Raw genomic sequence first — 26337 nt, 5'->3', positions numbered from 1 at the left:
TTTGAGGTGGTAGCTCATCCTTCAAGTTATTTTGTACATTGTGCGGTACTGCAAGGGTCATGCTTGCCGCTACTACTACTCAGGGTGTGGATGTTTTATGTTCTCTCAAGCGTTGAAAAATATTTCAGTTCGCAGGCGGCCTGAAGCTATTCCGTTCGGTGGAATTTATTCTTCATTCCGACGAATTGCGGAGAAATGCTGCTGCGGTAAATAAGTGGCGCGCGACGCACTAATTGTAAACTCCAGTAAAGCGATAGCCATTTGTTTCTCGCAAAATAAAGGAGTATTTCTGCACGATTACTTCCTGAACAACTGTGCTAAAGTGCATGTTGATATTGTTGGAAACTTATAAATACGCTGTGATTTTTCGTCCTTTCGGGAGTAACGACAATCGTTAGACCCCAGAGTTGACGGTTGTTCAGCGAAAAGACTAAGAGTGTGACGAGGCAGCGCTGTGCCGACTTCGAGGACTAAATGTATAACCCTTCGAAGCAGAGAGATCATCGCAGGGGGGAACGGCGTTCCTGCATATCGCCAGAGCCTCGGTTGTAGCAGTCTTGATGCCGTAGGTGGCATAAGATGCTTCTCGCATAGCCTCCGCCCTCTACGCTCGATCACACTCCTACGTGACACTCGCAGCATTTCAGCACCACGGCCGGTGTCGAGGGGAGCGCGCGCTTTTCTTACAGCCTTCGCAATTGGGTCTGTTTCCGCCTCGCGCCGCACCTCGGAGGTGTCGCCACTGCTCCACCGCTCTCCGCGGTGACCCACGTTCACGAGGAAGGAGAGCACGCCCTTGCTCCCAATTCGGAACGCGTCAGTGGTAACCGTCAAGCCTTAATATTTTACCTTTGGCTTAAAAGCAAGGCTATCAGCCTCTGCAGTTTGTTTTCCGGCCGGTCTGAATGAGTGTGTAGAATGATATGCGCCGTGTAACGCTTGAATGGCACGTTTCAAAGAGTAGAGGATTCTGCAGCGCAAATATAGCTGCTGAAATTTTAAGCGCAGCTGTTTTAACTTTGCACAACAGCGGCATTAGCAAGAATTCATGGTGCTCTCCAGGAAAAAACGCGTCATGTCATTCGCGAAAGGAACGGGTATAGACGGCACCCAACCCTGCCGCAGGAGCAGAGCACACACTAAACAATTTCTCACCCTTTAGGGTGTAAATCAGCTGTCCCCAGACGAAACACCCTTTTCCAAGTGTTCGGTGCTAAAAAAGGGCGCAGAGGTCAGCACCCTTAATGAAGGGTGCACTTAGTGATACTTTAAAGGATGTAATGGTTGCACCCTCATTAAAGGGTACTATTTTTCCATAACACCTCTACGAATGCATGTTGGAAGGGTGCTCCACATTGATTCACCCATGAAGCAAAAGCCTTGGATAGATGCGCGCCATCGAAACTTTCATGCTTTGCAGCCTTCCTGCAGGGTGCTGATCTTTGCACCCTTTTTAGCACCCAAAAGGGTGTTCGTCTGGGGACAGCTGATTTGAACCCTTAAGGGTGAGAATTTGTTTAGTGTGCAGGCTGCACGCACGCAACGTCCAAGATCTCCTCTTGGAAAGGCATGTTGAAGTTTGATGGCATCTCACGAGCGGCCGTCCCTTCCGATGACGACGCAGAAATTAAGTTGTTGACAGTAACTGCAAGCAAAGCAAAGTTAGTTGCGAACTGCGCTCTGTCTCAATAAAATCAACCTTCGCGACTCACGAGGGAACAGACTTATCTGAGAGGCGATGACTGCCAGCTTTGCATTATTCTCCCGCATTTTTGAGCCTCGTGATCGCTCTCCATAAACCTCCCGAGAGCATGAACTTTCCTCACGTCATTCAGAAAACGAAGTAGCATCTAAAAATAAGTTTTCCGCATCATAACGGGGCTGCACTAATAAACCTGTAAGCAATGCGCGTTATACCAGCTCGCTTAGCTTACAGTGTAAGGAAATAAAATTAAGATTTGCGATGCTTGCATATTATAAAAATCCCTGAATTTAAGAGAGTAGAGGGCATTGGACACTCGACTGCATAATCTCAGATCTTTTAGAAAGATACTTAAAACAAATATTTTTAGGCCGCTTCAGGACACGCCTAAGGTTGAACATACGTGAACAACAAAAAATAGCGCTTTTTATGGTAGGCGATGTCCCTCAGTGGACATACATAATTTCTGAAATTGAAATACTCGGTATGCATCAGTATTTGTGGCAGCACACGCAGCTTGTACTGGTTGATTCTGTTGCGTTCTGGTAACGTTAGCCAAGCCAGAATGACGACAAGAAAGCTGGCGTCCAAGTCGAGAACTGTTTATTGGGCGAACTCATGCCTCAAAACGAAAGCTGTTCGGCGGCGCAGCGATAAAACAAGTGCTCAGTCAACTTAGGTCAGAAGGACGGTCGCTCTCGGCCTTGCAAAATCGAAAGGTGACAAGGAACTTTAAACATTACACGCCTAATGCGTTTACGGCAATTTCGAACATGAAAAGACCTGCGCGTGGCTACAGTCATTCGAGAGAAATCTGGTGGTCTCTTGTTTGACAAACAAAAGCGGAAAGGCCGCGTGCCATTGGTTTCGAGCAGATAACAATGCGTTACAATGCCTCTTGATACTTGTACGCAAACTAGTAGTTAGTGTCAAATCTACGAGTATCGTCTCTGGCCACCATACGGCGCTATTGGATTTACGGCGCACGCGTCGTAGAGAATTTTCGCCGCGATATAGTACCATCATCTCATCCCATCATCGAGCGCCTTACCTGGCTCCGTTGCGTGACACCAAGGAACGGGACCCGTCCTGTGACGTCAGAGACGGGGACAGCGCCGCCTGGAGCAGACTCTTCACCAGGGACGCCTATAAAGCCACCCTCCGGCTTCGCATTTTTGGGATTCGCGGCCACAAGAGCATATCGATGACTTGTGCACTTTGCTTTCTAGGTAGGCCTTTTTACTTATTGATCACTTTTTAGCATATTCCCGTGGCCGCTAATCCCAACTGCTGTGTTTCAATGGTGTGGATTTGTGCACGTATCGCGCTCGCATCGGCTCATTTTCTTCTCGTCACGTACATGTGTGTGAGCAAGGCTATCGATTTAGACCAGGGGCGGGACTAGTCCGTGAACTTTGCCCGAGACTTTCTTTATTCCTGCTTTCTACATGCCTGAGCCTACTTTTGCTTTGTGCGGGAGATGTCGAAGGAAATCCCGGACCAAAGGTTGATGATGTGCTCGCACTGTTGAAACGTCAGAAACACAAAAAGAAATCAAACAGGACCTAAACAACATCCAGGACCGTGTTTCTGTAATAGAGAAAAGTATGTCCGCTGTACTTGATATGAACAAAAACTTCGACACCGTGTCTTCTTCTGTAGAAGACGTCAAGACAAATATACGCAAAACAAACGATGAACTTACAGGTGTAGTCGAAGACATGAACAACAGAGTGAGAAGGAACAACTTGATTATTAAAGGGCTTGCTGAAGAAGAACACGAAGGTTATGCAGAAACAGAAAAGATAGTTAAGGACTTCTTCAGCGAGCATCTTAAGATACAGTGCGGTGACATCGAACGTGCCCATCGCCTTGGCCAGCTACGTTCTGGTCAAGCCCGACCAATTATAGTTAAATTTCTGAACTTTAAATCTAAGCTCGAATCATTTCAAAATGCACATCAATTGAAAGATCTCACGGAACCAAAAGTTTGGCTTGACAAAGACCTCTCCCCGAAGGTTCTACATGCAAGGAAAAAGCTGCGCGACTTCGCCAAAGCGAACATCAGAGAAAACGAGCGTTATTCTGTAAGATTTGATAAGCTTCACATGAAAAATGGTGTTTACCGGTATGACTCGGCAACAGATAGCGTGAAAAAACTTCTTTCCAGGCACACACCCCCCGAGAATTGATAGTCTACCGCAAAGAAAGCCCACCTTAACAAAACCACACCAATCTCCTTGGTCTTGGCAAACTTCCACAGCATATATAACAAAGTAGACGCACTTAAAGCTATTGCACATACCTGCTCAGCTGATATTATCGTGGGTACGGAAACGTGGCTAACCGAAGATGTTGCATGTCACGACATCGCGCTTCCATCATCGTTCGTTTTTTTTAGCAAAGATAGGGCTGATTCTCGACGAGGAGGAGGGGTGCTCGTTGCGATTAACAAAGACTTCCATGCATCTCTTATTCCTATCGACTCCCCCTTAGAAATAGTCTGGGTTCCTGCTCAACTTGGTCATGTGTTTTGCATTTTAGGCGCCTGTTATAGGCCACCAAGTAGCCAACCTGAATTCATTGAACTGTTAAATGACGCTATCGAGCAGATCCTTGTAAAGCACCCGAATGGCCTTCTATTTTTAGCAGGTGACTTTAATTTGCCCGCGATTGACTGGACGACGCTAACTGCTGGCTCCCATAGTAACCGACAGGAGAACATTAACTTTCTTCATCTACTTCAATATCACCAGCTCGCCCAAACTGTTCACGAGCCCACTCGCGGCAAACATATTCTCGACCTCACCCTAACAACCCATCCTGAGCTCTCAGACATCCACGTCTTGGAAGAAATAAGTGACCGCAAAGTTGTGCACTGCTCTCTTCTACTTCCACGGGCCGACAAAACAAAAAAGCTTATCTACAACTACGCTCGTGCGGATGTTGAAAAAATGAACCTGTTGCTGGAAACTTTCACAAATAGCTCTCAGGTCAATTTTCATAACCGTACGACTAATGAAAAACTGGAAGTTGTTTCGTGACAAACTCAAAGAAATTGAAGATTCCTGCATGCCAAAACTAATGATAAGCACACGAACTAATGATCCTTGGTTTACCACAGATTCAAATAGGGCACTAAATAGAAAAAAAAAGAGCATTTAGGAAAGCGGTTCGATCAGAGGAAACTATAGACTGGGTAAACTACAAAAGCATTTCCAAAATAGCTGAAAAACAAATTTCTGAAGCAAAAAAACAAATATTTTTATTTTACACTTCCTAGTTTGATAAAAACAAACCCTGAGAAATTTTGGAACACTGCTAATCCTAAAAGCGCTAGTACGGTTCCGGTTCTTTTGGATGTAAACGGCAGCACCCTAGCTATAGAACAGTGTGCAGAACAATTCAATAGCCACTTCTCCCAAGTTTTTACGGACGAATTGCCCATTTACAACTCACTGCTGCTTCCCGAGGCCAATATCCAGATTCCCTTTTCACCCATTCACATATCTGCGCTTGGCGTGGCTCGTGCCATTGAACGCCTACCTCATCACACTAGCCCAGTACCCGATGGTATCAACGCGAAACTGTTAAAAATTACCTGCCAGCGCATAGCTTTCCTTCTATCTCTCATTTTCCAACAGTCACTCGATACGACATCTGTGCCAGAAGATTAGAGGTCCGCTTATGTAATACCGGTATGTAAATCTGGAGACAGATCCGTTCCTAACAATTACAGGCCAATTTCTCTAACCTCGAGACGTTGCAAGGTACTCGAACACATAATATACACGAACATTATGACTCATCTTAACCACAACAACTTGCTTCATAACAACCGACATGGCTTCCGCAAACATTTATCGTGTCAGACACAGTTATTTGAGTTAATAACGGACCTTCATCAAGCAATCGACTCTTCCCTCTACATTGACTCCATCTTTATTGATTTCTCTAAAGCCTTTGATCGCGTGCCTCATAACCGCCTAGTAATAAAGATACGCAACCTGCACCTGGATCAACGTACTGCGCAGTGGATCAACGCATTTCTAACAAACCGCTTTCAGTCAGTTAAGTTAGGGAGCTTCTTATCAAGACGTACAGGTGTTGCTTCAGGAGTACCCCAGGGTTCGGTGCTGGGTCCACTGCTTTTCTTAATATGTATTAATGACATCACGTCGAACATAACATCAACAATACGATTATTTACAGACGACTGTGTAATTCACCGAGTAATATCGAGCCCTTGCGACATCATTGATCTCCAGGCTGATCTTGATGAGCTAACTCATTGGTGCGGCAGGTGGCAAATGGTAATTAACGCAGATAAATCTAAACATCTCAAGTTTACTTCCGCTGTTAACACGAGTCCTAATGCCTACACAGGTAATAATACTATCATTGAAACTGCAGCGTCGGTAAAATACCTCGGTGTTAATTTTAGCTCTAATTTATCCTGGAGCTCTCATATTGAACTGATCACTTCCAAAGCCTTAAAAAAACTTGGTCTTCTTAAACGCCGACTACACCAAGCCAACCAGGACACAAAACTACACGCATACAACATGATAATCAGGCCTGCAATAGAATACGGTCAGTGATCTGGAACCCTCATTATAGCTATCTTATTAACATGTTGGAGTCTGTGCAAAACAAGGCTGCTCGATTAATCCTTTCCCGTTACTCTCCGTATCAAAGTGCAACAGCATTGAAAATATCGCTCCATCTCCCGCCTCTGGTCATGCGCAGAAAATTCATTTCGAACAGTTCATTTCGAATCATTTCGAACAGCTCTTTGGTCATACTTAGAAAATTCCAATGTAGAATGATGTGCGTTTTTTTTTCGTTTGCTACAGTGTGTGCGTGTCGGCCTTAACGTTCCATGAAATGTTAGATGCCATGTTTTGTAGCTTCTGAAGATTGCGATTTTTGTCTTGTTTTGTGGGATTTGCTACATGTGCATTTTTTCAGTAGCTGTTCCTAGCCATTTCCCCCCCCCCCTCCTATTAACTTGTACCTGGCTTCTTGACTTGCTTATTTCTTTCTTCAACCGTTTATATGCTGTGTTGAATATTTGTCAAGTTTTCTTTGATGAATCCCCCCCCCCCCCCCTATGTAATGCCCGCATCGGGCCTTTAGAGTATTGAAATAAAAATAATGAATAATATGCAGGACATAGTTCTGAGGAATAGGAAAGCGATTCCGCATTTTAAATATTTTCATCGGGCAAAGTTTGCGATGAAGAATATATGTGGACTGTGTTGAAGATACGCAGCTTAAGCATCTGCATTTTGTTTTATTTGATTTCGGTGCTGCGCTCACCATGAACCAGCGGACCACAGCGCGAAACCAGGCAAGAGCCACCCGCCGCCGCAGGTGCAGGCTTTTTTTTTTAAAAGCGAAATTTATTGCCCCAGGGCATCAATGATGGGTGAAGGTGTGATGAATGATCTAAATGAATGGAAAAAGGTTAGCTGATTTGATGAAGTCCAGAAGAGAACGATGGTACGGTCCCTGCGTCCAGGCAATGTATGAAGAAGTGTTGCTTGGTGAAAGACCTGCTACCATCAGGTGCCGGATCGATGCAGGCTTGGAGCCAGCGGTTACCAGCGGTTAGGGTGCCTGGAAGTCCGCTCGCTCCGCTTTCAGGGTGGGGACACCCTTTGCACTACCCCGCGCCGCCGTTTCCCCCTCGCAGCGGCATGTTGGTTCCCACGCGTCAGTTGCGTGCAGTGCACTACGCGTCTGGCACGGTTTCTGTGCGGTCACGGGGCGACTGCAATAATGCTACTCATCTGGTAGTAGACAGTACATACTGTTTTCACTCGTGGCAGTAGTGTTTTGGCAGTTTTAAGCGTATTTTGTGCATTATGCACTTACTCCGACTACACGATAATGGAAAAGTTATGACGGACTACCTTGTTTCCCAGTCAACGGCTGCACTGATAAAGGACAGCGGTTATTTCGTCTCCGAGGGTAGCCGAATTCCATAGATTTAAGCTGTTTTTGTTGTTTTGAACGTAAGGACTGTTCACAAGGCCCCAAGTTTCTCTTGTATAAAAGGAGCGCGGAGCATGCATGACCTGCCAAATGTAATATTTTTGCGTAGTCAGCATCCCCTTTTCCAACATTCTCTGAAGGGCTTTTATCTTGTTGCTGCATCGTATGCGAAAAATTCCACGTAATAATGTCAAATTCATCTTCCAAGTAATCTGTAGCCTCGCTGCTCTGGAGTGAAAAGCTGAGGATACGTCTAAAACCAAATGGCCACATTTTCTGAAATGCTTACCTTAGTGGCTTGTACCGCAACAAAATAATTCACTTGTTTGCGCTTTCTTTGGAATGGTGTTGACTACACGTAGACTGATGATGCGATGCGACGACGTCTTCCTAAATCATAGTGACTAAGGCGCTTTATGCGAGGAGAAATTTAGCTTAACAATTTGGTTTTCCTTTCAAAACATGAAGAAAATTCATCAAAAGCGACTGATCCAAAAAGAGATCTCACAAAATCAGCCCCTGATAACTACTTATTTTCGATCCCATTGTCCCTGCAAGGGTAAACTAATGGTGTCTTCGGCTGACGGCACTCGTGGAGTTTCCCACGCACTCGTGCGGTGCTCCACGTTCGGCTGGATTCCACTCGTGCTGTGCCTTACGTTCGGCTGGGACGAGCACGACACGAGTGCGCGCCACCGCGCCACCGTGGAGACCGACGGTGGAGCGCGGTGCAATCCCGTCGTGCAGCTCGCGCTAGCAGACGTCGCGGGCGGACGATGCTGTTGGCGCAGACAATATCATTACACAGTGGCCGATAGGAAGCATCGACGAAGAGGAAAAAATGCGAAGCATCACAAGTGGGCATATTTTAATGAAATGTTGAATATTGTAGCGGCTGCAATGCATCAAAACCAGCGAGCATAACGCCGTGGTGTGTCTGACAAACCTGCACAAGCACAGTCGCAGTATTTCATGAGCATGGTCGTGGTTCCCGCATTGCCCACCGTCGCTATGAGCGCCGGTCCTGCGCGCTGTTACTGAAGGGGTTGTTGCTAACTGTACAAATTGCTGACTGCAGTCGTTGGCGTCGGCCGCTCGTAAAAATGGCCTCTGAGATCTGTGAGAGTCTCAGAGGCCAAGGTGAACAGAGGGCAGAAAGAGCAACGGCACTCTGAGAATGTTTTGCACGTTCGGCTGAGGTGCAAGTGGACGTGCCACTCGTGTAGTATTTGACGTCACTTCCTAATCACCGGCACGGAGGCAGTGCGGCTCAGCCGAAGACACCATAAGAAAGAAGAGCCAGAGCAACAAAGTAAAAATTGAAAATTAGTTTTTGAGGAAAGGGAATGGCGCAGTAATTGTCTCGTATGTCTCGATGGCAACCCGAACCGCGCGGTAAGTGAAGTCAGGAAGGTGGGAGTAAAAGAGAGGAGGAGGAGGAAAAACATTTATCCAGAGCATAAAAACTGGGTGGGTTCAGTACGAGAACCTATTGGTCGCCATCATAATCCGGCCCCTCTCAACCAGCGATTTCTGGTCGAGGGGGCTGTGGCTATGAAGGGTTGCCTCCCAGCGCTCATAAGTCGGATCGGGATTGCTGTCCAAGTCCGTGTCTTCTTGACATTTTCAAACCGCGTGAAAGAGTGTGCCAACTGCTCCACAGAAGGGGCAGGAAGAATCGTAGGTGTCTGGGTACCATTTACTCATTAGGCAAGGATTGGGCAGAGTATTAGTTTGTAGTCGCCTGATAATGTGCTCTTCATATTTACTTAGGGTTTTGTGAGGAAGAGGATATTTCCTTCTTGTGATTCTATAGTATTCCGTAATTTCTGCGTAGCTTAGTAAGGGTGAGGGGTTGTCAACTGTGTCAGAGAGGCTGCGTGCGAGATGCTCGGAGGAGGAGAGCTCGAGCAGCTGTGTTGGCCGCCTCATTGCCCGTCGTTAAAAGGTGCACTGGCGTCCAGAAGATCAGGATTTTGGAAGGATTAGACCTTTCCAAAATTCCCCAACACGGAGCGCCAACGCGGCCTCTGAGGTAATTGCGTACCGCTGCTTGCGAGTCGGACATAACCGTTGCCTCGCTGTTCTTTGATATCGCTAGTGCGATAGCTGCTTCTTCAGCCGATGTGGTATCCACCGCTTGGATAAGGCTGCTTGCAATGATATCCCCCCGGGGTGAAACTGCTGCAATTGCCGCGACTCCGTTAACGGGTCCAGCCGCATCGACGTAGATCGTGTCCTTGTTTTCATCCCAGCGCTTAGAGAGGTGTCTAGCTCTGGCTAGTCTCCGTCCTCCGTTGTATTCCTCATCCATGCGTTTTGGTATGGGTGCCATATGGAGGGCTCCGGAATAATTTTGACCACCTGGGGATCTTTAAGATGCACTGACATCGCACAGCACACGGGCGGCTTTGCGGTTTGCCTCCACCGAAACGCGGCCACCGCGGTCGGGGTCGAAACCCTCACTAGCTTCTGCGGAACCGTCTGCTCCAGTTGCTAAGAAACGCTTGCTTGCTGTCTCACTCGATAGTCGTCGGGCAAGGCAGTAAATCTGTCATGAAGGAATGAGTCTGGGCTAGTTGTAAAACCACGTTTGAGGTAAAGCACGCAGAAAGACGCGGGCTAGTGAACACGACTGACAAGCTTTCATCCCCGCTGCTGCTGTCATCGGAACACGAAAAAAAATTTTATCTATAAGATACGGTTGCCAATAAACACGCGTGACGAATTTACGGACGTGGCTGCGTGACGACAGTGAAAAGAGCCTTTTTTTCTCCAGTTTGGTTTCTTTAAAAGCGATACGAAAAGGAAGGATAATAAGCAATTAAGGGAGAAAAAGCCGCCTTTCTTTCGGGTCCCGAAGCCGCGGCTTCTTTGCTTACTGAGGCAAATAAAAGATTGCCGCCAGGATATTCGTAGTGAGCAGGCGCAAAGATGTAGAGAGTTGACGGGTAATAATGCCTTCGTGGAATAAAGATAAAACAAATGATAAAGTGAACAAAACGCTGCGACGAGAGCTTCACATACTCGCTTACCCGCAAGAGCACCTGAATAATACGGCTGCCTTATTGGGAAACGCCTTTGTGATTAGGTTGTGAAGAAGCTGCTCGGCAAATTTTGATATAGCCTGGCAGGTTTTAATACTCGCCTTCCAGCTTTCTTGCCCTACATTCTTGGCTTTGTTGGCCTTGGCCTAATGCAAGAGCTCGTGGTCTGGTGGACAAAGCATGCGACTTATGACAGCGTGGTGCAGAACGTGCGGTGTGTAGCGAGGCGGCTGTAATCGGGAGAAGAAAGGCGACGGCATGTAACGACAACGAAGTGCCTCTAATCGGAACAAGAACGCACAACACTTGCAAAACCGAGGCGAAAACGGGCCACGCCCATTTGCTTGAACTGAGCTGGTAGTGTGTGTGATGCAGCAGGGAGAGACCAAATTATGAGGGACTGCTGTGTTCCCGAGTGTTGTACCCACAGTATTAAAATGCTCCGGCTATTTGGCTTTGCTCGTGACAGCGCGCGCCGAAAAAATTGCCAATCGCCGGTCAAACCAGACTGCCTGACCAACAGTTTACCCAAAAGTATGAGAGATAAGGCACGCGAAACGCTTGTTTTCTAGAGCAATTTCTGCTGGGAACGGAGATATAATGTACTACTTATCTTTGCATCATCATAATTATTTAAATTAGCAGCCATAAATTTATGCGCCTTTTCACATTGATTCCATGCCTTTAAAATAAGTAATCCTGATTGTTGGAAAAGTAATTGAAATGTAGAGTTTCCGGGTCAAGAGATTGCAGTGGAATATGCTACGCAAGTTGTAAGAATGCTATTATGAAGTAACACAGCGCAAAATGAACGCTGCAGAAGAGAACCAACACGCATGAGTGAACCGACTGTTCGTTGGGCGCCGACTTTCTCGGCAGATTAGGTGCGAAAGATAGTATACTTTAGAGCAACTACATCTGATTCACTGTTCAGTCTCTGCTGCCATCCTGTCTCAGTAGAACACAACATTTCTGAATTCCACGCGGCAGCTGCAGTTTTCTCTACGAAACGGCGCGCCGCCCATCGCGCACTATGTAGCTCAACGGGAGAGTGGGACCCAACATGTCCCCGCCGAGAGCGGTGTCTTCACCCTGAAAGCGGCGCTGGCCCATCGAAGCACCCTACCAGTGGTGGCACGGCCGCTCGATCTCCCTCCTCGGGAGCGGCCTGCCGAAAGCGCCTCGCGGCCTGTGATGGCGGAAGTACCAGCTTGCGCCGCTGCGGCGGCCGTGGCGCTGGCTATCAGTGAAGGAGTAGAAGCGCTGGCGGCGCAGTGTGTGCATTTGTAACGGAATCGTTGCCTGCAGTTTTATGGTGTATGCACTGCCCCTCGCGGTATGCACTGGGCCTCAGAGCCCTGTGAGTTAGGGCTCCGAAATTTAATAAAAATTACATTTCGATCTACTGGTTCTTTATCCTGTAGTATTCATAATGGTATAAAGTAGGGAACGGGGTTGCCGGGTATAATTTCACACCTTTGGAAACGCAAATAAAATGATCGCGGTCGCGTACGCGGACGTTTGTCGATATCCGCGTGGTCGGTAAATTTCGCAGCACACAAAGCCATGCAGAATACGCAACTGAGATTGACATAACGACTAATGACATTGTTTTGTCCACGCATGCTCAACTCATGCCCTTTGTTTACGGCACAGACGCACTTATTGCTTTTTTCGAAGAAAGTGCACCCTCAGATAACCAGAAATTTTTTTTTACTCAGTATTGTTGATGTATATAAAAGATGGCGAGCAGTAACAATTTTTCGTATATTTCCGCTTATGCAGGACATAAATACATGTTGTAACGTGACGGCGAGCCGAAGACTGGACTACACGGCGAGTGGCCATGGCATGATTTAATGGTGCTGGGCCTTGCGCGAGCGCTCCTGTACTCACCACTGCTCGCTCTGTAGTATTGTAGTTTGCGACAATATTGTGAATTATGTCAAGGAGGAGGGGCTAAAGGCGAACCATGTGTCTCCTCACGAGACTTTCAGCACATCTGACAACAGCACAAGGATACTTCGTGTACCTTTGATACAGTAATAAATATACGCAGCATACAAAAATGAAAGCTAGAAACACTTTAATAAGACCACTCGTCCAACATGTGCTCTCTATAGACGCAAGACTTTTCGGGACAGAGGCTTCCGCGAAAGTTTCAGGATACTTTCCAGCGAGCTATTCACGTCTCCTGCCCAGTTGGCTAGGAGTGGCCTCAACAGCTTCTTAACAAAGATCTCACAAAGTTCTTCACGGTGTTGTGCGTATATGCAGTCTTTGCACCACATCACAGGGCAGTCCTTCAAGCGAGGAAGCACGGCATTGGAAAGAAGTTTGGAAATACGTGCACAACGACGAAGCTTTGCTGACATAAGGGCCCTCTCGACGAACGTGCAGATGAGCTTGCACAGCCATACAGCTTCAGGGCGCGCATAACTCAGACCTCCTTGGTCAAGGCCGGACACGAACTTGTATACTCCGTCACGTGAAGGCTTTCCTTTAAGCAGCAGCTTACACTCAGGGCATGTGACCTGAAAAAGTAATCACGTGCGTAATTTACCGCCACTTGGTTTCAAAATAAATATGCTTACCTTTCTTTCGCAAACAAAGACAAGGTAGCCAGCCAAGTACGTGAGTGGCGCGAACTCAATTTCCGAAGGTACTTCGTCGTACTTCATGACGTGCTGAATTTTCCAAAGCACAGCCAGGGCATCTTCTGGAACTGCTGGATTTTTCACTTCCCAGGTGACGTTCGCACATCTCAGTGCCGCTTGGCACTCTGAGCTGGAAGGTGCATTTCCATGCCTGGCAGCCTCCAAGATGCCTACCTGCAAAATGTTTTCACCCGTTCGTGAAAAAAGTATTCAGTTTGATTACAATATCTGACTTGCCTTAAGCAACTTTTCCGCCGTGAAGACAGCTGTTCTGGCGTCTACTCGGTCGTTGCCACCGTTGAACTGGCGGAAGCAACTGAACAGGGACTCAACTGGGTCACTGTTAAAGGGCCGGGTGAGCACGTACTTGAAGCTAAAAAAAAACGACAATTAAATGAGAACATCAAAGGCTAGTACTGCGCTCGGTTTCTTTTTTGAGCCATGGACTAAACGGCTACAATTAAATAAGCAAGTTTAGTGAAATTTATACTTTCCCGAGATCAGTCAGCAGATACTTGACAACAGCGACTGTTGATCTCGTCGTCATGACAGTGGCTTCATAAGTCTCCTTAGTGAGGAACTTCGCACGAGACTCCCCACTTCGGACTTTGATGCTTTCAAGGAAGCTGATAAAATCGACCTCAAGCCAGGTTAGCCGATCGTCATCTGCTTCGACGAATGGTGTTTGCCTTGACTTCCAAGTGGAGATGTCGTGAAGATCGTACCACATACTTATTGCCTTCATAAATGCGATGGTCGATCCGCAGTCGCGGAATTCTGATGCTTTTTCGTGTGAGTGAGGATGCTCCTGAAGGTACTCCAAGGTGTTGATTACGACAGGTGAAAATATTAATGTTGCGCGGCATACCTTCATTTTTTCTAGATTGTTTGGCTGCACGTGAGCTCGGCTTAATAATCGCACCGGCTTGACCAACAGCTGCTCCTGAATCTCGTATAAAGTGTGGAGGAAAAAACCACCTCTTATGGGCTCTACACCATCAAACATCTCTCTTTCCAGCAGGTTGGTTCTCAGGTTCTTGATGAGATGATTGGTATCAAATGAGAGGAACAGAGGGTCACCTTCGCGTACTGGATGACGAACAACAGGTTGGAGTGTATTGTCCTCGGACATGTCGCGGAACATTGCGGTGTTGGTCTGGTGGTTGTCGGTGACAACACGAACAATGCGGATTCCTGCCTCTTCAACCGCCTTGCTGACACTTAGCGTCATAGTGAGGAGCTGGTCAGGCTTGAGGTTTCTTGTAAAAAAGTAACCGACCGGAATAACATAGGGTGTGGACAGCCCTCTTAGAACAAAACAAAGGAGTCTAGTGGCCACTCACTAGCACCTTTTCTAGCCTCGCACAGTGTCAACCAGCCCAAATATTTTGTCTACCTGACGATCATAAATTACTTTCTGCTGGATCGACATTTCGTCAATGATGAGGCTGCAGTATGTTTCTTTTTCTGATTTCATACCTTCCCTCTCTACCTGCAGTCGTTCCTTGATGAGGCTCGTGACTCCGGTCTCTCCCGTAGACGACCCAACAAACTTCTGCAGCGTGCTTCGGCACGGTAGTTTCAGAAGCTTTCTTCCGCGCACTAAGTCGTATCTTTTGGAGGACGTTGCTTTCCACAATATACACTCTCTCAATGTTGGCTCGTCCCAAGCTGGTCTTGCTTTGTCAAAGTTCATGACCTGTTCCAAGACAAATTTCGCAGTCTTGTCACCGTCTGCTGCAGCCTTGGACATGTTCACTGCGGCCTGCACAGCTCGGTCATCTTCATAACGTTTCAATCGTTGGCGGACTTCGTCATAACTTTCTTGCAGCTTTTGCAGTCGCTCATTAAGTCTTCGGGTTTGCATTTCAAAGCGATGAGCTTTTCTTTTAGTCTCGTCGAAAAATCCTGTCAAATTGAATGACGTCTGACATTCTCCATCTTTACACTCCTTTATCCGACATACCTCTACACTAATGCAATCGTCCGAAGAATGGCTTTTTGCTACAGCTGACTGGACTCTGAAACTTTCGCTTCCGCCGTGTTCAGTGCTGAAATCTGAGTGTGCAGATTCCTCTTCCGCATTCATTCCTCTCTCTTTACCTTCTAAAGTGCCGGTCGTCTGAGATATGAGAACGTCAGGTTGCGCACGACAAAGCGTTCTCCGCTTCTTTGAAGTCACCGGCTGTTTGTGTGTGGGATAGAAGGGAAACTTCGTCGGAACCGCCGTCGGCCTGAGCAACTTGCGCTTCGTTCCTTGCCGATAATCCTCCTGATTGAAATGCAGTGAGCATAAAACTGCTCTGGAGCTCGGTTGCCACTGGCTGCCCTTGTCACCACCTTGCCGCGAGATGTTGCGTAACCACTCCTCCCGAAGGTTTGCATTGGACGGTAGTTCATGGTAACAAAGCTCCGGGTTTCTTGCAGCATTTGATAGGCAGCGCGGCACACAACAGTTTTTAGGCATTATCGAAAACCCCTTAGAGGATCTGGCAAAACACGTAGCTTACGCAATCGTCGTAGGAGCACGTGCAACGGAGCTTACCGAGGAGCATTCTTTCGCTCGACGAAGGCGTACGACAAGGCACCGCTTTTACGGTTATTCGCCAGTGTTGTGCGCAACTACACTCAGAAAAAGAGTTCACAATGCTTGTTTTCGACGCACGTACGTGAGCGCAGTGAAGTTCGAACAGGAACACCACGTAAACGCAACAGAAAACACACAAAGCCTCAGCTTCCGAGCCTCCGACCGCGCCGGCCTACCGGGAGCGTTTCACCGATGCTTGGCGCCCCTAGCGGCCGAAATGGCAAGTAGCCGCATCACACTCTCCCCTTTGTCTGCTCCGCGACTCGGCAGGCCGAGGGAGATCGAGCGGCCGTGGTGCTGGAGTCGTGACCTCAAGCGGCGTCGGGCGACGTAACCCCTCAGATAAGCTCCCTCTGCTTCCGCGGCGAACGCGAAGGCCGTATGAAAGAGCGCGCGCGCACGCTTCTCGAGACCGGCCGTGAGAGGACGTACTACGTCCGCAGCTGCTAGTACGTACGCAGTACTAGTACGCAGCTACGTAGTACGCACGTACTACGTTCGTACTACGTCCGCAACACACTCAAGGTTAGGTTACACGATGAATATATTCCTCCAAAAGCAGATCGCGCATTCCCGCCGCAGCACAGTTAGTAGAGCACCGGAAGCGAAATTCTGAAGTAGTTTCATTTCATTTATTTAATTTATTTTTCCCTTAAAGGCCCGAAGGCATTACATAAGGGGGAGCAAAATCAAGATCAAAAGAGAACGAATAAATTGACAAAAGAGAACAATAACAAAACAAAAAAAGAGTATGTAACAGTTAAATGATCTTGTCACGCGTATATAATTCAAAGTAAAATTCACGGGTTTGAATCACGAGAATATATATATATATATATATATATATATATATATATATATATATATGTGTGTGTGTGTGTGTGTGTGTGTGTGTGTGTGTGTGTGTGTGTGTGTGTGTGTGTGTGTGTGTGTGTGTGTGTGTGTGTGTGTGTGTGTGTGTGTGTGTGTGTGTGTGTGTGTGTGTGTGTGTGTGTGTGTGTGTGTGTGTGTGTGTGTGTGTGTGTGTGTGTGTGTGTGTGTGTGTGTGTGTGTGTGTGTGTGAAACACTCAATACAAGAGAAAAATATAGTGAAAAAGGCATCACACAGAAAAAAGTAAAAATAAGTAAAAATAATCAGCTGTTAAAAGTGCCGAACTGAATATGGCAGGAACCTTTTGCCCTCATGAAAAATGGTCGTTTAGTTTATCCCGGAATGATTTGCGGTTAGTGCATGATGCGATGGTATTTGGCAGGCCATTCCATAGTGCTATCGCGTCCGGAAAAAATGATGACTTTAGAGCTAAGGTGCGACAGTTGATGCGTGCGATGCTATGGTCATGGCTTAGGCGGCTAGAGGTCCTGCGCGGGGGTTGCAGCTTTTCGTGTCTCGTGCGTGGGTGATAGTAGAAATGATGAAGATGACAGAGGCGAGATATAATGCGGCGTGACTCGAGTGAAGGGATGACCAGGGAGTCTTTCAGCGCAGTGATACGGGTTTTCCTTGAATAGCAAGATGATATAAATTGTACGGCGCGATTCTGTACGGCTTGAAGTTCAGCGGCGAGGTACGCTTGTGATGAATGCCAAATGGATGAGGCATATTCTAGTTTTGGGCGATTGAATGTTATATATGCTAGTTTTTTTATGTCGGGGGATGCGGCATTCAAGTTATGGCGCAGGTATCCGAGTGTGCGAGAGGCTGCAGCGCAAATGTTTTGAATGTGAGTTACCCATGATAGCGATGGCGTTAGATGCAGGCCAAGATATCTGTAGGATAATGCGGGATCAATGGAAAATGAGCCAATACTGTACTGATGCAGATTCACGGTGCGTTTTCTGGTGAGCGACATGGATTTCATCATCATCATTTATTGTCCCCTAAAGGCCCCTGTCGGGGTATTACATAAGGGGGGAGCGTATACAAGGTTAATGTTAATGTTTAAGGAGAGGAGGGATTTATCGCACCAAGAGGAGAGTGTGTCAAGATCGGACTGAAGCAAAGATGAATCATTGGTTGCCCGAATCACTCTGTATATTACGCAGTCATCCGAAAGTTGCTCCGGATCCCACCAGCGGCATGTGTCTGTTTTTCTTGTGCTTTCCAATCATCTATGTTCTGAGCCAAGAAGTAATTACACTATAATTTTCATTGATTAACGCCCAACAAAACAAAACACACGCTCCCTGTCCTTGCCGTAGTTTCCATAACTGTAGGCTTTTTTTGTTTGAATATAGGACAAAGGTTGCTTTTACCTAAAAATTCTAGTTTTTAATATTATACTTACAAGCTTCATCACTAATTTTACAAAAGTAGTGTTTTCAGGTAAAGGGAAGCTTTCTCATACGTTCAAATTAACGAAGTAAACAGTTATAGAAACTATGGCAAGGACAGGGAACATTAGCGATTTTTGTTGGCTGTTTATGCATATATATTTGTGTGTGTGTGTGTGTGTGTGTGTGTGTGTGTGTGTGTGTGTGTGTGTGTGTGTGTGTGTGTGTGTGTGTGTGTGTGTGTGTGTGTGTGTGTGTGTGTGTGTGTGTGTGTGTGTGTGTGTGTGTGTGTGTGTGTGTGTGTGTGTGTGTGTGTGTGTGTGTGTGTGTGTGTGTGTGTGTGTGTGTGTGTGTGTGTGTGTGTGTGTGTGTGTGTGTGTGTGTGTGTGTGTGTGTGTGTGTGTGTGTGTGTGTGTGTGTGTGTGTGTGTGTGTGTGTGTGTGTGTGTGTGTGTGTGTGTGTGTGTGTGTGTGTGTGTGTGTGTGTGTGTGTGTGTGTGTGTGTGTGTGTGTGTGTGTGTGTGTGTGTGTGTGTGTGTGTGTGTGTGTGTGTGTGTGTGTGTGTGTGTGTGTGTGTGTGTGTGTGTGTGTGTGTGTGTGTGTGTGTGTGTGTGTGTGTGTGTGTGTGTGTGTGTGTGTGTGTGTGTGTGTGTGTGTGTGTGTGTGTGTGTGTGTGTGTGTGTGTGTGTGTGTGTGTGTGTGTGTGTGTGTGTGTGTGTGTGTGTGTGTGTGTGTGTGTGTGTGTGTGTGTGTGTGTGTGTGTGTGTGTGTGTGTGTGTGTGTGTGTGTGTGTGTGTGTGTGTGTGTGTGTGTGTGTGTGTGTGTGTGTGTGTGTGTGTGTGTGGAGCCAACTTGTGAGGGGAGCCAACAGTCACCGAAACCAAGGTGCATAGGGGGATGTTTGTTTATTTATTTTTATTGTGTAGTGCTAATCACTGGGTTAATAATACTTAGATTAATCTATCGCTTAAAGAAAATTACTTATAAAGCAGCAGAAAAAACAACCATGCCGCCGGTTGAATCCGAACCCACGACCTCCGAATATCGCGTCCGGTGCTCTTACCAACTGTGCTACGGCGACGGCTGTCTCGCTGCTCTCGTGGGCATCTATGTTTAATGGGTGTAAGCTATCTAACGGCGACAGAAATAACGGAGCTAAATGAATTCTAAGAACGAAAGACCAGAGAAACAGGCATGGAGAAGCTTAGGAAACTCCGGCGGGACGGTGTGGCATCAGCGCCCCGTTCGATAAGCCCGTCTCCTACTAGAAATACGTTAGCCCCTGAGGAAAATTGTGCGCCTACTACTGGTCAACCTTCCATTAGAGCTGACAACGTGGTGAACGTGTCGAGCCTGCCTATCACTTCCTCGGAACGTGCGTTACTCGGTAAAGGCCCAACCTTCTGCCCCACGAAGAGAAAATTCAATGAATTTCAATTATATCTGGATCTAGATAACTTCGCAAGGAACTTACATCTGCGTGAGTATTTTGAGAACCGCGAAACGAACCGGGAAATCAACATACCTGGGACATCCGACAAGTCATGGACTCCAAACAAACACAGGAATAGACATTTGGATATGTACATCACTGCCGTTCAAAATGATATCCTATCATCGTATTCAAAATCAAAACCAAGGGCGGTCAACAACAACCTCTCGTCCGAAGAACGCCAGGCCCTTAACTCTTTGAGTCGGCGGTCCGACATCATCATCAAACCTGCGGACAAAGGTGGCGCTATTGTCGTTATGGACAAGACCGAATACTTAAAAGAAGGTTTCCGACAATTGGAAAATAAACAATTTTACACCGAACTCACCAGCGACCCCACAGGAGACTTCGAAGTCGAAATTAACGGTGAGATAAAATCTCTCCTCTAAAAACAAAAGATATCCCAGGACATGTTTAAAGCAATGAAGCCGGTCAAACCAGTCCCTGGGCGGTTCTACCTCCTCCCGAAAATTCACAAACTAATCCCATTGTCTCAAGTAATGGCACACTCACCGAAAAAATTTCTGGCGTTCTGGACTTTTTACTCAAGGACATTATACCAACTATCCCCGCCTACGTTCAAGACACTAATCACTTCCTCAGAGTGGTGTCTAACATTGAAATTCCCGATGAGAGCTTATTGGTCACAATGGACATACAAACATCCCCCACTCAGACGGCATACGCGCGGCGTTGGATGCATACCTGCGGACGGATCCTCCAGTTCACCTGGATGGGGAAACTCTCGCAACAATTCTGGGTTTAGTACTCAATTACAACCACTTTGAATTTGAGGGAAGGCACTTTCTTCAGGTGAACGGTACGGCGATGGGGACCAAGATGGCACCTGCCTATGCCAATATATTCATGGCGGCACTCGAAACACAATTTCTGGACACTCAACCTTCGAAGCCACTCCTCTACAAACGTTTTCTGGACGATATCTTCCGCATCTGGCCTCACGATGAAGCTAGCCTATTAACATTTATAGGAAACTACAACAAATTTAACCCATCGATATATTCACCCACAGCATCTCCAAAACATCTATAAACTTCTTGGACGCGACAATACAGAAAAAAGGAAACGTACTTAACACAACGCTCTACAGAAAGCCCACCGACCGCCCGCACTATCTACACTTTAAGAGCAGCCACCCGCACCACTGCAAGACGAGCATACCTTACTCTCAGGCTCACAGATACCGACGGATATGCTCTGAGCTCGATGACTTTGACCGCCATGCTGAACAACTAAAGACAAATCTCTTACTGAAAAAATATCCCGCTTCCATCGTGGAAGGCGCTATACGGAAAGCTCGCGGTCTAGACAGAAATAAAATACTGAGTCCCCAAAACTTCCAGCAAGGTGAAAGGCAAACCAACCTCGTTCTCACACATTCATCAAACATGTCACGCGTGAACAATATCCTCTCAAAGCATTTTAACATTATCGAGCAAAGCAGTCACCTGTCCCGCATTTTTAAGCAGCCACCAAGAGCGGTATACCGGCGCAGCAAGAACCTCAAGGACATTTTAGTTAAATCCAGGACATCGCCCAATGCTAACCCAAACCCCGGGTGTCAACTCTGCCGAAAACCACGCTGAGAGGTTTGCTGTCACATGCTGACAACAGGGATTGCAAAAGGTACCTTCTCTGACTTTACTTTCACAATCAAAGAAACTCTAAATTGCGACAGTGCAGATGTGGTCTACATGCTTCACTGCAGCGTGTGCGGCATGCAGTACATCGGCCAGACAGAAACTCCGTTCAGGTTGCGATTCAACAACCACAAGGCCCACATTCACACACTGCCAAACTTACCCTTTTCTAAGCACCTATGTCTGCCACAGCACTCATTTGAAAGCATCCGGGTCATCCTCCTACAGTCGGGTTTTCAAACCGCCCGCCAAAGAGAACAAAGGGAATCGTATTTCATACATAAATTTCGGACATTAACCCACGGCATTAATGAGAACTTGGACAATTTTGCCTTCCTCAAAAACCATACCAACTGAGAAAGAAGCTCCCGTCTGTTATTTTCCATTTGTTTTCCTTTTATCCTGCTCACCATGCGCCCCCCCCCCCCCCTTCTTTACTCCATGCCGGTTTCCCTTTTTCCTCCTTGTCCTCCTAGCCACCTTCTCGGAATTGTCAGCGGTGGGACGCGCGGCGCAGGCGCCCTCTGACGAACGGCCGGCGGTTGCTGTCTGCAGCGGCTAGTTGCGGGATCGGGTTTCCACACGGCGTCTGGACGACCGCTTTTCCGCCGCTGAGGCGACACGCCGCCCTCGTAACGGTCACTGGTGCCTCTTGAACAAGGCGAAATGATACGGTCTTGACAGCTGACAGTAAATTACATTACAAGAGTTCTTGACATCTGCACCGCTGGGAAGCGGGTCATGCTATGTGCGCCTTTGTGTTTTGTTTCAGTGTATTCTGGTGTTTTCCTTTTTGTTCTAATTCTAGAGGCCCGTGTACTGTGCGATGTCAGTGCACGCTAAAGAACCCCAGGTGGTCGAAATTTCTGGAGCCCTCCACTACGGCGTCTCTCATAGCCTGAGTCGCTTTGGGACGTTAAACCCACCTAAACCAAACCAAACCAAACCTTTTTGTTCTTTTCTTGTTTTCCGTGTTTTCGTTATTTTCCCCTTGTGCTCGAACTTCTCGCTTCCGCAGAAGGAAACCGTTCTTGCTTAGGTCTTCTCGGCGAAAATCCAACCCTCTGAGCTCTGCTGCATGTCTGTCACCTCTGTATTTTAACTAGCTTTTTTAACTTGTTTCACATCCATTCTCCTTTCCCCTTAGTGAACGCCGACACAGAGAGACAGAGATAGAGAGAGAAATTGCCTCCTCTCCCTCTGCATTTAGTACCGTAAATGCGCACATCTGTGTATTCATTCGACTAACCCTGATGAAGGACGGTCCACCGTCTGAAACCGTTGGTGAATAAACCTAGATAATTGAACCAGTTGTGACCTTTTCACTGTGCAAGTTTATATATATATATATATATATATATATATATATATATATATATATATATATATATATATATATATATATATATATATATATGTCTTAGGCAGAAAAAGTTCCTAGAACTGGGTTGGCAATACGCAAAGGAGAACCTGAGCTGCAGGCAGATTTTTAAAATTGTGTGCTGACTCTGTGAATATCTGTGCCGATGGTTAATATGTATAAAAACGCCCAAGATAAAATGAGGTCGAAGTCATACAGTCGCAAAGGCGCTAAAATTATGTGTTAGAGTTACTTTAAATTAACAAGAGAACAAAGAGATAAAACAGACACATGATGAGCTTACAACGCTATGCTGAGCACGCAGAAGTGCAAAAATTGGAGGGGACACTTAAGCCCCGCCTAAAGGGTATGAGGCGATAGCATAATGGGCTAGTTCCCATATATGCTGAAGGTCATTCTCTACTTTAAATTCGTAGATTCCATGGAGTACTCATACCCCTCCCGGCGCAGTGGTGCAGCGGTTAAGCAATACGCCACTGCCCTGCGACGGCAGGCGCTCCCAGAGTTGGACCCATGTGACCTAGGTTGCTCTTCCCAAGCGACCAATCATTAACTGCCACCTAACACGGAGGGCATTTTGCTCACTATCCGGTGGGCAGGTTGTGACGACGCCGCAAGGTCACGGGGTATAGGTGGCCCACCTGCCTCCTGATTTTTCGCTCTCAAAGCCGACACCGGATTTTCTGGTTAACGGGGTTTAACGCTATCGCGTAAAGACTACGTGCGGTAGTAAATAGAAGGAAGAAAACAGTGCCGCATCCCTTTGCCTCCACGTGCTCAGCACGCCGCAGCGGCCTTCTGCCAGCAGGCCAGTGCCACAGGAATTGTCAAACAAGCGCTAGGTTGCAGTCGTCGCAGCTTGGTAGAGGGCCTAAGTGGGTTCGGCGACTGCGTTTTTATGGAGGAAAAACGCTAAGGCGCCCGTCTGCTGTGCGATGTCAGTGCACGTTAAAGATCCCCAGGTGGTCTAAATTATTCCGGAACCCTCCACTACGGCACCTCTTTCTTCTTTTCTTCTTTCACTCCCTTCTTTATCCCTTCCCTTACGGGGCGGTTCAGGTGTCCAACGATATTTGAGACAGATACTGCGCCACTTTCTTTCCCCCAAAAACCAATTATTATTATTACTAAGTGGGTTGCGCCGTCGCTCCGCTTAGCCACTCTCTCGTCCTTGCTTTCTCTACCTGCTCCCGGATATTAGGGCTCGTTGCATTGCCGGGCTTCGCAGCTTCTGATGCCATGGAGGTGGACGATACTCCAAACAGGCGCTGTAGGTTGGTAGTCAGCCGGGTCCAGCGCGTAGAGACTCCCGTATAAGGTGTCCACCAGCGTTTCGTGTGCCAAACTCGCGCATCCTAGCAGAGAGGCACAGCGTGGCGCTGGCAAGTCTAGCCACAGCAACCATTTTCCAAAGGCGTGTACTACTTCGTATAGGTTGAAAGCTCAAAGCGCCTGTCGCCCCAGGTACCCTTCGTCTATAGCGGCTCTCGTTTTGACGTGCCGCTCGTAAGCCGCCAGGTAATCCGGTCCTGTGCTGAGGTGCACTCCAAGGTATATTGGTGCTACACGCGTACACACAGTGCTGCCGTGCAGAGACCATGTTCACTGCTGCATACCTGCTCCAACCCAGACCGTCATCACGCACTTTGGTGGACTAAACCGCATCTGAATATTCGTCATTTCTGTGCCGAAAATGTCCAGCAGGCTCTGCACCTCCTCCAGCGAGCTCGCCATAACTGCGAAAGCGACCGCGTACATCAAGCCCGGTGTACAACTCGTTGGCCATCTTTAGTGTTGTCCAGCCTGTAGCCGTAACCCGACGTGTCCAACGGATGCGTCACTCCCGCCACAAACATGAACAGGAGTGCGGAAGGGGAGCGAGCAGCCCTGCCACAAACCGCGCGGCACCTCTATCGTAGTCCTGGTACTGCTGCAGCTGAACCATTGGACTTCTGCGGTGATGCTCGTGTAGGGTTCCCGGAGCAGGTGTAGGTCCATCGCATGGAGGTCAAGCTCACGCAGAATGACCTAGAGCAGCTCCCGATGAACCCGGTCGTACGCTTTGGATATGTGCAGGAAAGCTACGAAGAGCGGGCTGCCGGTCCTAAGGGCGGTCTCAATGCACTGCGTGAGGGCAAACAAGTTTTCCTATATGCGTGTGCCGATCCGAAAACCAACCTTGTAGCTCTCAAGGGCACATTTGCGTTTGGCCCAGCGCTGCAGACGACCCTCTATGATCTGCACGGTCAGCCGGTGCAACACCGGAGTAATGATTATAGGCCTGCCGCTGTTAAGTTCCACATTGTCCCCTGAGCTCTTCTGCACTGCGCGGAATCGGCTGCGTTTCCAGTCGCCGGGCATCAGCGCGTTCATTAGTGCTTGTGACACCAGGTCTCCCACACGGGCCCCTGCCCTGGATTCTAGCGCCTTCGCCAGACGCATGGGAATACCATCAAACCTTCACGCCGTCCCCGCATCCATTATTTTTGCAGCTAGTTTCAGATTGCGGTCAGTCGATACTCTCACCGATGTCGCTTCGTGGTGCTGCCGTGCTCTTATTGTACTAGAGTGTATCAAGCCATATTTCCAAAACAGGCACGCAGTTCGACCCCTCCAGTACACTCTCGTCTGCCGCTGTGCGGAGCCGGCTCTGTGGAGCTGCTCTTCTGTCCTTTTCGATATAGTGCCAGAAACGTTGCGGAGCCTGCCTCCCTCCAGTATCGTTGTCGTACGTCGTCCAGGAATCGTTTGCTCACAGTTCGTGTGCGCGCGGCTGGACCACAGCAGCTGCTCCTCGCTTATGCGTACAGAACACTGTACAGGCACTTGCCGTGGCCTCCTGATCCGTCTGCTTGCTGAGATGGCAGTGCCGTTGGCTGGCTTCCTGACGGCGCTCAATGGCCGCGGCCACTTTAGCTGTCCACCAAGCCTGCGCTCGCGGCCGGTCTGCTTTCCGTGCGGGTCGCTGTGTCACCGCTCTGCTAAGTTCCGCCACAGGGTGTCCATGTGTCTCCTCCACTCCATCGTATAGTCGGGATGCCATCCACTCGAGTTCCCTTTCATTCAAGCTTGTCGATACACCCGCGTGGTGATTTTTTGGGCCGCTCTGCTGAGCTTGGCCAAAGATGAAGCGAAAAAGGTCGTAGTGAAGGGCCAAATTACCGTCTCCAGCGTCGTCCACGATCATCTGGTTTAGGGATTCGTACAATCCGTCGGACACGAGGCAGTATTCTATGCATGATGTTCTGTCACGCATCGTCCACGTGACCATCCCTTGGCACATGTCTACCAGATTGACGAAGACCAAATTTTGCCTCTTCGCCATCTCTAATAACAGCCTTCCGTTCGCGTCTCTACCGCCGTTCAGTGCCTCAATGGGGGTATTGAATTCCCCTACAATCAATAACTCGTACTGAATGCCTGCATATCTTCCCAAAAGCAGGTGCTGACCATCACATTCCTCTGAACCTGCGCCCCTGACCACCAGTATGCCGTCGCTATAGAGCCACTGGCTTGCCCACCGCGCTGCCACACGTGCT

General features: G+C 47.8%; 1 protein-coding gene across 2 annotated transcripts in view; it reads left to right on the top strand.

The window, feature by feature from the left end:
• LOC144102531 (uncharacterized) overlaps positions 1-26337 on the top strand; it is a 122933-nt gene that overhangs the window by 89365 nt on the left and 7231 nt on the right. The window lies entirely within an intron of this gene.

The sequence above is a fragment of the Amblyomma americanum genome, chromosome 1 (genome assembly GCF_052857255.1).
Source record: "Amblyomma americanum isolate KBUSLIRL-KWMA chromosome 1, ASM5285725v1, whole genome shotgun sequence".
Taxonomy (NCBI): domain Eukaryota; kingdom Metazoa; phylum Arthropoda; class Arachnida; order Ixodida; family Ixodidae; genus Amblyomma; species Amblyomma americanum.
This window is presented reverse-complemented; position numbering and strand designations above follow the sequence as displayed.